Genomic DNA, 10,680 nt, shown 5'->3' with positions numbered 1-10,680 from the left:
TTAAATAAAAACAAATTTCCTTACTCGCTCGCAGGGCGCAACGAAGACAGCAAGGGCTGTCGCGGGCCGCGACCCCCTTGGCACCAGGCCGCACCCTAGGCCGCCACGTGTCCCCACTCGTGTCGAAGCTAACTTGTGACTGGTCAAGGCTAGGGCCTACTCTACCTAGCTCGTGGGCCGCGAAAGAGGACCCTTAGTTGGTCGCGGGGCGCGAGGAAGTCCCTGATCTGCACTATAAATAGGATCGATCGGCTTCAGTTGTCAATCGTTCAAAATTCGATCTCTCTCTTTCTTATGTAAATAGTAAAAGTAATTTCCGGGTGTTATACCCACTAAAATAGCGAAGCTCTGCCTTGATTTAAGCATCATAACCCCCGGTTACGTATTAGATACGTTGCCCGATTGATCTAGTGCTCCGTAACGCATGTCAAGACTCTGCCTGACTCAGTCGTTGGAGTTCTATCTCGGGGAGGGTATAACTAATGTAAATTGGGTTATTATACTAACGTGTGTGCATTGTTTATTTAACTAGATTATAACCAGGAAGTCACAAGGAAATACCTAAAATATCAATGCGAGTGATTCCTCTTTTCACAAAGTGTTTTTACAAAACCTTAATTGTTTTAAATTTATATTTAACAGTGATTGAGTATTTGTATTTCTACAATTATCGTCGGTATATTGGGGTTTTGTATACAAAATTTATTACTACACTGTGAGTAGTAACATTACCACCAGTCAGGATTGACAGTACAGTGGGTGGTAATTAAAGTAGATATAAACAAATGTAATTGTTGGATTGCCTCAAGGTTGTAACATGATAAAACCTGTTTTGATTAAACTGGGATTTACTCGCCAGTATTTCTTGCTGATAAAATGTTTTTAAACGCATTTCAGGTAACAAAATGTGAAAGCCAAATAGAAGCCAGCTGGAGAGCACTGAAGGCTTGGAAAAGTGGCTATAAGAGTTACCTAAATAAAGAAGAAATTTTATTTCAATAAATTAGGGTTTATCCCTATAAACATGTTTGTAATGAAAACTTCGGTTTATCCCAATATATTTATTATTAAAAAAATCTGGTGTTTTACTCTGATAAAATATTTCCTAACTACAGTCCTGATGAAAACTCCGTTGCCAAATTGATAAACACCGATACCACCAGCTCTGAGTAGGCCGTGGCCGCCCGCCTCCCGGTGCCGGGGTCGGGGGTTGCGACACTTCACAACCTCCATTAATGGAAGCCCTTTCTTCAAAGTCACCAAAGACCATAATCCAAGCACAAATCTTGAACCGATACAAGCAAAAATCTGAACCTGTCCAGGCACAAATTTTGAATCTGAACCTCTACCCACCATTCACCGCCACCACAGCCTTCGACACACCGGCTCCCCTAACCCACCACAACAACCACCCTCTTCACCCACCCCTTCACCCATCTTTCACCGCCACCACTGCCTCCGAGAAACGTCGAAAAACCCAAATCCGGCACCACCTCTACTCACCACCGGTTGTACTACCGGCACCGCCTCTGCCCACCACCCACCACCTGGTTTGCCCATTCTAACAGATCAAACAAACCCCAGATGGAACATCAAACCACACAAGATCCAGAACTCAAACAAGATTAAAAAAATCAAGACATGACCGGACCCGGAAACTGAGGGTCGCCGGAGATGGGTTGCAGATCTGAGGGTTTGGAGGAGATGAGAGATGGGTTGCAGATCTGAGGGTCGCCGGAGATGGGTTACAGATCTAAGGGTTGCCGAAGAAACGAGGGGGCGTCGGAGAAACGAGGGGGCCGCCGGAGTGGGTGCGGTGTTTGGGGGTCGCCGGTGTGGGGATATGGTGGCGGCAACTTGAACTCTAGAAATCAGATGAAGATTTGGTGATTTCTTCATGTGAAGAAAGAGAGAGATGAGAGACTTATAAGGACAAGACTTTTAAAAAGAGACAGGGGACAGAGATGAATGACATATGGAGTAAACGACCAAACTACCCTTTAGGGTGGCAGATTCTGATTGGTGGAGAGTGGTTCTCATGATTCTCGCAACTGGAGATGGTTTTCATTTTAGCGGCTCCCTATATATATAGGTCATTTGTTTGTTTAACAATATTTAGTTTTTTTATATGTAAGAACGAGTCCTTTGAATAAATGAAGTTTTTTTAGTTTTATTTGGAACTATTATTATTTGACCCGACCGAATCGAATAGTCGGCCCGACCCAAAACATAACAATAGGAAAAAAAATTTGGGTCTCATGACTTTACTCCCCCTCGAAACTTTTACTCAAGCTCCGTCATTAGTAAAAATATGTCTCTCTCCTTTCTCTCTCTCACCTACTGATCACCAGCACCACCACTCTCTTACCTCCACCCCTCGACTACCACCACCCGGTTACCGCCACTACACCTTCCTCATTTGGTTATCTGGATTCGTCTTGATCTTGGTCGTCGTGAAAAGTAGAGTTCAGATGGGAATTGACATTATGTATTCAACTTTTTTTTTCCTTTTTTGTATTTGAATTTAATTTTGAATGAAAGTTGAACTCGTTGTTCACATGTGAAATAGTATTTATGTACAAGTTCAATCAATATTGATTCATATACATTAGTTCACATATGAATTAGTTTTATTCGTATATGAACCAATGTTCTTTTACATGTGAAACATTAATGCTGTGTTCCAGAGATCCACTTAACAGGGGGAGGGGAGGGAAAATGGGGTTTTTTTTGCCTGATAATAGTCTTTCCAATTTGGAAAGACATGGAGGGGAGGGGAGGGATGGGGAGAGATTTTTAACTCGGGAACACACCCTAAGGGGTCAGGGCGCACCATGATACATTAAAGTTCATGCGTCAATACACGTGATACACCGTCGCAGCCTTAATTCATCACGCGTGCTAGGTATAATGCGTTGTATTTTGAAGATTATGACCGTTGTATGTGATGATGACCGTTGGGGAGGAGTTTTTTGTAAAAAAAAAAGAAAAAAAGAAAACTAGTGATTGGCACCCCTATTAAAATCCATCACTAGTGATGGAATCAAACTTAATGACACGGCGGATAATGATTGGGTGTGGTGAGTGATAGAAAGTGAAGTACCCCTACCCTAATAAAACATCACATTTATGTAAAATCATTAAAATTTTAAAAATGAATATGTGTAGCATCAATAAGACCATGTGTAGTGGTTAAGAAAAATAATGCCCCCATCATGGGGCATTATCTGACATGTGGCATCCCAGTCAGCATGGGGCATTATTGCAAAAGTGGTGTAGTGGGCATAATGCCTAATAATACCCCTACCAATCATTAAACAAAAAAAAAAAAGCAAACTCACACTCCCATTGGCTAGTCAAACCTTGGCAGACTGAAGAACACTCCCATTGGCCACATGCACTTGCTCATTTGACCACTTCAGCGTTTTATTTAAAACGCCAACATGCAAACCTTTCAAAAAAAAACGCCTTATAACGCCCGGTGTAGTGGGGGGAGGGGCGTTTTGGGGCGTTTTTTTTCAATTTTTTTTAAAAACCACGCCCCACTACGGGTGATCTAACAAGGTTGTTTTGTACAATTTGTCCGATAACAACTTGTTGACACTAGATAGATTACAAATAGGAATATGATTTATGAATATACGATCACAAAAACCACAAAAATTGGAAGTGGAAATTTGTTAGCTAAAGTTATAGAGTTAATTACTGTTTTCGTCCCTGTGGTTTATCAAAAATTACTATTTCAGTCCATTAGTTTGAAAATTGCGATTTCAGTCCCTGTGGTTTCACTTTCGTAACCATTTCAGTCCACCTCGTAACCATTTCAGTCCCTGTACATAACAGAATAACGAATTGAAATGGTTACGAAAGTGAAACCACATGGACTGAAATGATTACGGAAGTGAAACCACAGGGACTGAAATCGCAATTTTTAAACTAATTGACTGAAATAGTAATTTTTGACAAACCACATGAACGAAAACAGTAATTAACTCAAAGTTATAACTTCTGTATCTTGATATTTGATAATTACAATTTCTGCTTTAACATCTTCAAAAAATAAACTTAAAAAACTAGGATACTTCTCAAAAAACACACACACATAAGTTTATAGCTCTAACTCCAAATAAACGCTATAACTCATGACAGTTCCAACTATATTTACTGAACATACCAAATACATTGAAATATATACTCTCAAAATTCAAAGTTTGTCTTCAATGCTATCAGATCGTTCGATGTTGACCGCATGGGACAACCTACATTCTGAAGAAGAAAAACTCCGATGAACACAACAACAGATTAAGTAGTAGAAAAAGTTTAGCAAACTCAAGAGACTAAGCAACCAATAGTAGTAATCCACGTGACCCTCGTCGATATCACTCGATAGCCAACTTATGTTGCCTCATTGGCCCGTTACCGAATCCACAATGTTAGTTAAAAGACTTGCGACAAGCGAACCACCCGCCGCGCTCACCTTAAGCACAACCATTGAAAAACTTGCCATGCTTTTTGGGAGCTCAGAATAATAAAATTCTATCTGCCAAGTATCACTAAACGCCACAGACAACCCTAGTAACACATATTGTGGGACCAGCCACATTGCTGACATGTCAACTAACGTGTTTTGATTTGCCAAATCACGCCTTATGGTTTCTACTATTGCGGATACTACCATAGTTATGACCGACAATATTAACCCGATTCTCTTTCGGATTTTTAGGTTAAGCCCCTGTGGCTCATTTGTAAATTTTGCTAGAAACTTGACCAAAATACAGTCGTAAAACTAGATCCATATTGTGATTGTCAAAAGTTCAAACAAGATAAAAGACACAGCCGGGATCTCAAGCCATGAGGTGATTTTCGGTTCATTTTCTCGGCTTGAAGTGTCGAAAAATTTTGTACCGTGTTTGTGAATATTAGAATGCCCGATGACCAAATAGGTATTATCCGAATTAGGGTTTTTAGTGATTCCACCTTTTCGACTGTGGGGACACCACACGAGTTCGAGCCAGTAGATCGAATGTTCACATCATCTCTAACGACACATGCTTTGTTAAGAAACCTAACGTAAAATACACGCAAGTAAGATAATTACGAAAAACTCAGAGGTGACAAAATAGACAAGTTAGATAAAAGGTAAAAGCAAGTTTCTTTTTAACACATGGCAAAACCGGTTGGGTTCTCCCACTATATTGTTATTTTTGACCCATTTAATGTGACCCGTTTAACTTTTTCTAATATAACCCGGATCGATTCGTTTTCACATTGTCGAACCTTAAGCACATCGTCCCACCCAGATGGTGAGGACGGGCACTAAATGACAAAATTTTTGACCATTTGATCGAGCTCGCGGCAACTCCAGTCACTTTCATTTTTTCTCTGTATCTACTCTTGTCACTTCGCAAGAAAATATAAACCTCGGCCAAGTTGTTCATCGTTCATACCAAGCTCAATTAGGTAAGTTCTTTACACGATTATATTTGTTTACATCCGTCGAACAAAAGCCCTAATACAATTTCTGTTAAACTTGCATGTTTCTGTTCAATTTGGGGAATCAAAGGTAGGGCTTGTTTGAGATTTATTTGGGGTAGATGGTACAAATTTACACTCAAATGGAATAGGTTTTTTTAATGTAAATAAATTTGGGGAATCAAAGGTGGGGTAGGCATCCTATAAGAACTATGACGTGGCACTGAGGTAGAGGGTCATCCTCCAAGGATGAGTCTCACCCATACCGAATAGCCTTATTAGTAGGCATGGTTATACTAAAAAGTGCAAAAGTGACTTTCACGTTATTGCCATACACAGGGGCGGACCTAGAGTTATCCGTGGGTGGGCGGGCGCCCCCTTGATTTTTTTTTAATGTTATGCGTGAATGAAAATCTCAAGTGCATCCCTTGAAATTTTATAATCGCACCCCTTGAACTCGGCAAATCTGTAATAAAAGTTAAAAGAGAAGATTTCTGATGTATTTTTTAAGAGTTTTACCAGAATGCCGGAGGTATCATTGTGCTCCGGTGAGTCTGAAACTTAGAAAGAAAAAATATGGAAGATGATGATGGATAAAGAAAATGATAATGGTTTAGGTGAATATGGGATTCTCTCTCTTAAAACTATACGCCCCCTACTACTTTTTTATATTATATTTATTTCTTGGCAAATTGGAAATAAATAATCACAACCCACTGTTATTGGCCAATAATAATCCCAACTCATTTAATCACCAATAATAATCCGAATTATTCACTTTTGTTTGTAAAATACTCCCACGTTAAAAAAAGACTAACTAGGTTAAAATATTGCTGATGTGGCTTAACATGTGTGGACTGACGTGGCTGGTTAACATCTTACCTGTGTATAAAATGATTATCAGCCTCATTTGCACACCCAATCGCACTCTCCTTCAAAACCCTAATTCTACAAATTGGGCAAATTCAGTCGATTGTGTGTGCAAATGAGGCTGACAATCATTTTATACATAGGAAAGATGTTAACCAGCCACGTCAGTCCACACATGTTAAGCCACATCAGCAATATTTTAACCTAGTTAGTCTTTTTTTTAACGTGGGAGTATTTTACAAACAAAAGTGAATAGTTCGGATTATTATTGGTGATTAAATGAGTTGGGATTATTATTGGCCAATAACAGTGAGTTGGGATTATTTATTTCCATTTTGCCTTATTTCTTTATTACTTCTTTATCTACATGGTTGTGTCTTTTTACTATTTGCCGCAATCCATATTTAACCGTGAAGCAACTATTTCAACTAAAATAATTCATTTATCAAATATAGCCCTTATGTTAACTACAATTTTTAGTTTTAACTTTAGTATTTTACGTATCTCTGTTTCGATAATTATATATTGAATTAGGCTTAGATAACATAATATTTTATTAATTTATTTTATCACGTTATTATTTGATATATTTTTGTCGCTCTTTTTTGTTTTTCTTATGTAGGAAATTCTCTTATGAAGATGTACTTTTATTTGAAAAAATAAGCTAATACACATTAAGACTTAATGAAATGATGTTTTGAATATATTTCAAAAAGTATAACCCGTAGGGTGACTTTCTAAATATGTTTGTAACGACGTTTGACGTGTTTTTGTTGATTATATAAATTTTAACTTGATGTTCTTTTGTTTTACATGACCCGACCCAACCCGATATGAACCGATTTTTTTTATATACCTCGGTGCCTAAAATTTTAAAAATATTTCGCACACCCATGAAAAAATTTCTAGGTCCGCCAGTGGCCATACAGACATGAGGGCTTTCTAATGTTTTTAAAGTGTGTAATAGTTTTCACAGAATAAAAATGTAAGACCCTAATACGTATTTGACTAAAAGTCGCAGCGGAAATTCGTGTTATAAAATTTCTTTCATTATGAGTACCTTAACTTACTTAAAATTTAACCTTAACATAACTCTTTCACATAAATCCATCAGTCGACTTATTTACTAGGCAAAAACATAGCTTATGATTGCTACATTATATACATCAACGTTCCCGTACAATCTCACTTGTGACTCGGTCTTCGATCTCAACTTCTTTAATGATCCTTCGTGACTCGTACTACCTGCACTCACCACAAAATTCACAACATTAGTACACATTGTAACACACAAGATTCATTCTTGTTTACTTTTCATTTCGTTATTTTCTTTACATTCCAGCCTTCCATCTGATTTTGTAACCTGTGGTGAGACTTCCTTATCGTACCTGCGTTACACTTCATTCCCAAGGTACATTAATAATAATATCGATATTCAAGCATACTGAAACCCTGCGTACATACATACATACATGCATATTTACATACCTACTTACCTACATACAATCATATATATACATACATACATACATACATACATACATACATACATACATACATACATACATACATACGTTGCTGCATACGTGCATAAATTCGTACATGTCTACCTACATATACATGAACATCCATACATGCATACATACATTTCTACATACGTGTATAGATACATACAAACATACGTACATACCCGTCTACATATGTATCCACTTTCCCTAAATCAAGGAATAAACTAATCATTCTTAGCTTATACGCGTTTAAAAACGGTCCGGACGGGTTCGCAGTGCATCAACGGTTAAAATAAACGATTTTCGCGAAATTGACACACGCTCGCGTAGCGCGACGGCCTGGGGCCTTCCCCGTCGGGCTACGCTACGTCCTGATTTTGACAGAATGTTGCAGCTGGTGCTGTATAATTCTCAGCACGACTCGATTTCACGGAAACGAGCATAACTTTCTCGTTTTTGATCCGTTTTACTCGATTCTTTTTCCTACGCGACCGTAATTTAATTCTCCATCACAAGGAGTGAAAATCCAATATTTGGACTACCGAATTTTATGACTTTTAAGCCTTCGGCTTATTACCCTTTTACCAAATTTTGACCCGTTCATGCATTTATCAACCCACTTATTTGTTCTAACCCGAATCATACACAAACATTATAACCATAATACTTTCACCTTATCTGGAGTTCCGCACTTGGGGTTTACGCACCCGACACCCAATATTCATTAAACTCATACGTTTCATTCAAATCTACGAACCTAACTTTGTTACTAAAATTTCTACTTACATATTTGTTTATCTATTAAACCAAACACACATCCAACTCTGTTGACTACTAAACCGCATCTCCGATTCTCGGATTGTGTACTTACAAGAAATTCTACCCATTAACCGGTTATAGTACAGTAGCCATTTCTTATGCAACATTTCAATATAATCATAAGACCTTCTTTTGACCCATTGGTCTACTTAGCGAAATTTACCGATTTCATACAACCTATTCCACATTTGACTTTAAAATCATGTTTAATTAATTAAAACGCTACATCACTTAAACAACTAAGAAGTGATTACGAAAATCACTTACCTCGTGCATCCGGGTTCGTATCTGATTCCTTGCCTCCTCTTGACCCGTTAGCCTTTCATGCTTGAGTCCGTCTTGACATGATTCCTATACTTTCATGTCACCAAATTACATTTTCATTAGCATACATCATTGTACATGTTAATGATCATATCAACCGCATATTTCACATTTGACTTCCTTTAGTCACAACTAACAAGCATAAGACATATAATCAATTTCATATCCTTTCAAACTAATGTAATTCATCATGTCATCACAAATAACGCGTATTAACATAACACGTACCATACGACTTCCTATGATCCTACCTTTACGACAACAAATCAAATCATGCTTCTTATGCGTAGACGCGTAGTTGACTTCCAGAAGTCAACGGTTTAACATATAACTTACGACATAACCTTATATATCCGTGTTATTATTTTAGGCTATACAAGCATCACTATATATATATATATATATATATATATATATAACAATCATGTCCGAAAGGCTAACCACGCTATACATTCATTGTTGACTTTCAGAAAGTCAAATGTCCTATTTACACGCTTTTAACTTATGAACATGTATCCATCTTAATAGGTTAGACCATAATATTAACATTATACACATTACACCCTCGTATTGTATGACATCTACAACTACATGATCACTTACTTATATACATATACACATATACATACATAATCCATTCCATCCACACTAGCATTCTCATATTTTCACAACTAACACTTTAACCCATACTAAGCTAACCCAACATCATTTCAGCATAATATCCACACGAACTATATCCAAACACACTTCTCATGTTAGTTTAGTATCAAATACATCATTTTCACATCCCACATATATTCATCTTTTACTTACATACAATTTCATCTATTAAGCTCACCTAGGCATTTCATCAAACACTTGGTGCGCGTACCACTATCTTAGCAAAATGTACAACCCATTCATGCATGATCCTCCATGTTCTTATTTTCATTCATCAAATTCAACTAAACATCCATTTAATTCATGTCCTAATCAACTTATCTAAAATAATTCATCACATACAACATACTACATCACAAATTACACAATTATTGAACATGGTGATTCACTCCCTTCATCATCCCAAATGGGTTTTACTTCTAAACATGAAATTAATCAAAATCATGCATAACACATGTTCCATATGATGATTCTAACACATATTCATGCTCAATCTCATACAAATTCGTGGATTGATCATAACCCACTTCATAGCAAGATCATTAAATCATAAATTACAACTTACCACATGTTTGCTAGGGCTAGATTATCAAGAAAACGAGTTCATGCATCGGATTTGAGCCTACTCTCCTTGTCAATTTGAAGCTTGCTTGTGAACTAGGGTTTACACCCATTCCCTCCTCATCGATCTCACGCATACACACCTAGTGTGTGTGAGATTTTTGTTTAAATTAAACTCAGATTCAAGTTTGGCAATCTTAGTCCCTCATGTTCTCTCTTATTCATAATTGGCACAACTCTCATCCTTTAATTGCTTCTACCATACTTTTAACTAGGTTAAATAGCCTAGTTATTTATTTCTTGATGTGCCATATCATAACATTTAACGAATATAAACATTCGGGTTTTGGGGTGTTACAAAAAATGAAAGTAAAAGATTGTTTGCAATAAAAAACAATATTAATATAAAAAATTATATTACACGTTAAAATTTGTTTTATGTAATTGTAAATGAATTTATATATCT

This window comes from Helianthus annuus, chromosome 1 (assembly GCF_002127325.2).
Source record: "Helianthus annuus cultivar XRQ/B chromosome 1, HanXRQr2.0-SUNRISE, whole genome shotgun sequence".
NCBI lineage: Eukaryota > Viridiplantae > Streptophyta > Magnoliopsida > Asterales > Asteraceae > Helianthus > Helianthus annuus.
This window is presented reverse-complemented; position numbering follows the sequence as displayed.